Source organism: Rutidosis leptorrhynchoides, chromosome 7 (assembly GCF_046630445.1).
Source record: "Rutidosis leptorrhynchoides isolate AG116_Rl617_1_P2 chromosome 7, CSIRO_AGI_Rlap_v1, whole genome shotgun sequence".
Lineage (NCBI taxonomy): Eukaryota > Viridiplantae > Streptophyta > Magnoliopsida > Asterales > Asteraceae > Rutidosis > Rutidosis leptorrhynchoides.
In genome coordinates, this window is record NC_092339.1 from 30,823,548 (window position 1) to 30,827,618 (window position 4,071).

Consider the following 4,071-nt stretch of genomic DNA (forward strand, 5'->3'; position numbering starts at 1 on the left):
AAAAGTAAAAATCACTAGATTGTAATAGGAACCCATTTAAGCGCCAACAATATATCTCCATTCTTTCGGCTACAAAGTACAACAAATGTTCAAAAGACATACAAAATCATATATACGCATTGAGAGCCTAGTACTTGCTTTAATTGAGAAATGGATGGATTTTATTAGTTTATAAGCAAAGTACTTACATGCATAAGGACATTACATTTATTTATATAATATAGTTATGTAATATGTCTACTTCATGGGAGAAGGATATTAAGTGCATAGAATTATATATATAATCTTGTATCAGCTTGAAAAGAGTGTGAATTTCAAAAAAGCAAACCTTCAACCATAATAGCGTTAACACTATTCACGGAGACATGGAATAAGGTTGCCAATATACTCATCCAGTTCCCTGGCCTTTAGCTTTTCCCCAGAACATCTCGGTTCTCAATTACCACCCAGGTGTTTCTTAAGTGCAGGACTACTCGTTGACCATAATCTTCCTTCAAAATTCTTGAATAAACAGGACCTGATGATTGCATCAAACAAAATGCAGAATAGCAAATTAAGCAACCATAGGGTTAACTTATTAATTATATCTAACCAGTTTGATATTAACAACATATAAATCCACTATTCCACTATCTAAATAAGAGTGTGAACAGAAATATATACCTCCATATATATAGTGTAGATTAACGCGCCATTTACTTAACTTGGCATTTCAATGAGAAAGACAATGTGTTCAGTGGTTTGTTTCTTCCTTGAGACAAACTCCGCTAACCTTGTTGCATGCTCACCCGTACAAAAGACTCGGCAATCATACCACTGTAAGATTGCGTACGTACATATATTTTGTCAAAAGTAAATAATGTAGTAAGAATGGGTAACTTTGACCCATTATGACAAGTGGTAAATACCTCTATCTTGGATATTGTTTTAGTTACCTGACCATTTTTGAGAACGAATTCCATCAAGCGTGCATCTTTGCCATCTTCTATTATGACATGCAAACCTCGAGCCAAAGCAATCAATCCGAGATAATTTTGCATATTTGAACATTTGTATAGGCATCATATAAGTGAAATTGACACTATCTTTATAGTATCTACAACTTTGCAATCATTACCACCTTTAATTCACCTGAAAAAGTGTATGGAAGTAAAAATCATTACATTGAAATATTAAAAATACAATATTTTAAGTGAGATTGTTTTGATCAGTTACAAACGGGACATGTTAGTAAAAAAGAAGATACAACAACTATTACTTAATTAGTAGAATGATAACTCTTACTGGTGACCATTTTCACCCATTTACTTCTGAATGGGTCATTTGAATTATTTATTGTCTTTAAAAAAGATTATTAATTAGGTAAAAGGAAAATGGTCAAAAGTGGTCGAACGAATCCCATTTTGAGCATACAAAAACATTATAGCACAAATAATAACGATAAAAAAAGTAATTAAAATAGAAGTATTGAAACCTTTTGGGGTTGGTCTGGAGAAATGTCATGAGTACCATTCCAGCAACTCATCAAACCAGACCATTGAATAAAAATGTTTCATCTTTAATGGGAAGCAAAAAATAGCTAAATTGAAGCATTTCAAATAGTAAGAGATTAAAAGTCACTGAGAGTGTAACTTCAGACCATAAAGCCTATTAAACCTATTATTATTATTATTATTATTATTATTATTATTATTATTATTATTATTATTATTATTATTATTATTATTATTATTATTATTGATGTGCAATAGCTAGGTGGTTGTAATCACAATTGAAACATTTTTACAATATTAACTTAAAAAATCAGAGAGAAATGATGGGTTAACCTAATGGGATCCAGTTCATTTGAGTGTGTACATTTTTTTAGTTATTTCAACCTAAATCAGTTAATTCAAAACATTCACTAAATCTAATTACCTTTATTTACAATTTATCTACACACTTTGGACAAAAAGGAATAGCCCTACCCACTTAGACCCGGAAAAAGGCTACCCATTTTGATCCCATCCACCCACAATTCCAGTTTTTTTTATCACCTCTACTGAAGGATTAAAGATATCACCTGCACAATAATATTCAGACCGCAAATCTGAACCAAGCGTAACTCTTCAGCATCAACACAAGTAAAGCAGACTTCTTCCACGTCTATGCAATTTAAAAAATCTGGAATTACAATTTAAAAACATTCAACAAATCAATAACAAAGTAAAGGGTTGAAACGTAACTATGATAAAATCTGTACAGAGTGAAACTTTACAATTTAACTTGCAGAGTCTTACTAAAACATTACACAATTTTAAAAAAACATTCAACAATTCTGTAAACTGAAATTACGCCAGTTTAAAAAAAACTGTATACTGTAATTTGTTATGTTTGACTATATTTGTAAAGTTTATTGAAGTTTCACTCTGTAATTAAAAACAAAAAAACTCTGTAAACTGAAACTGTATTTTATATTGTTTCACTCTACAATTTCAGTTCACTAATTTGTAAAATTTCACTAAATTTACAAACTGAAACTGTATTTTAGATTGTGATATATGTGTACACATTTAAAATCTATATAAAGTGTTCCAGATTTAGTATGCATATTATTAAATTGAAGCTGGTCTTCATCAAGTTGAAGTTGTTAATTTCAGTTAGTACTTCAAAATGCATTAATATTATAATCTAACAAATAATTGGGTCATGAACACGTAATACCATTACTCAAACATCAAAAATAACATAATGGATCCAATGAGTGAAGGCAATGAGTGAAGGCAATCAGTAATGACACAAAAAATTAAAAGAAAACACTTACATTATAAATTTAAATTAGAAGTACAAGGTGAATGTGAGCTCTCAACAATGGTGGTAATACCGCCATACTCACCATATTCGATTTTCAGCGTTTGCCCTAATTAAAAAGCATAGCGAATCAATTAATTATTGGGCACGCTAATTAACCTATAGTTAGCATCAAATTGAACGTATATATACAAAAAAGAAGAAGATAGAAGAAAACTTAACACGTTGGCGATGAATCCAATACACCATTCAAAACTCCGATAATCACCTCATTCGTAAAAATCGTACACTCTGAAGATCGATTTTGGTAACCCTAAATCCCTTCCTGTTGAAGAATACAGAACGATGCTTCACGAATTTAATCAGATGTATCAACAACCTAATTTGTATCTGTTGAAGAAGACAGTCGTTGATTGATTTTTTTTATCTTGCTCAACCCTAATTGATGCGGTTTGATATAATCGTAACAAATTGGTACCATATTGCTCGAAAAATCGTAACAAATCCAGTGGTGGTGAAGGTTTTCCTTCAAACGAATTGGATACGACATAATCAGTTGTCAAAGGGTTTGGGGTGGTTTTGATATTTGAAGAGAGATTTGATTGGTGCAGTTAATCCGTGTTTCTATAGGGGACACTGTAACGTCCTCCCAATAGGGTCTGGAAGGAACGTCACTAATATCAAAACATACCAACATATTATAATAAACGAGAACAATACTAAATGATGAATTTAACTTTAATGAGTACGCAGCGGAAAATAAAATGTCGTTACAATGACAGGAATAACAATATCGTAAATGTTCACATGCAGAAGTAATAAATGCGATATCTCTTGATCCTATGTCCAAGTAGCATCACATAAGCAGTAGATAAGTAAGCTTGAATCAAACAGCACCTGAGACAAAACATGCTAAAGTGTCAACCAAAAGGTTGAGTGAAGTTCATAGGTTTAACAAAAAGTTTGTCGTTGTTTTAGACTACAAGATTTAGTTTGTAAAGTTGATCTCCCGCAGGATCAAAAAGTTATGCCAATGCGTGATATTTAGACTAAACGTTCAAGTTTGCCCCATGACAAGTTGTGTCTGTCCTTGTCGGTTTAATTTCATTATTAAGTAATACAATGACTTGGTCAAATGTATCGGGGACGTTACTCCCGATAGGCCTACCCCCAATAATTAAGCATGCCGCAGCAATTAAAAATATCACTGTAGGGACTTAGTCGAACATAGCCGGGTATAGCATAGTTTAACAGTTTGGTACTTGTGTCTAAAGTGTAAAA

At 31.9% G+C, this 4,071-nt stretch overlaps 1 long non-coding RNA gene across 1 annotated transcript; it reads right to left on the minus strand.

The window, feature by feature from the left end:
- Nucleotides 1-296: 296 nt before the first annotated feature.
- Nucleotides 297-1,121, minus strand: LOC139857098 (uncharacterized). Its single transcript, XR_011762339.1, has 3 exons — nt 936-1,121; nt 664-816; nt 297-517 (listed from the first exon to the last, which is right to left on the minus strand). It is a non-coding gene; the product is annotated as an uncharacterized lncRNA (long non-coding RNA).
- Nucleotides 1,122-4,071: the final 2,950 nt, after the last annotated feature.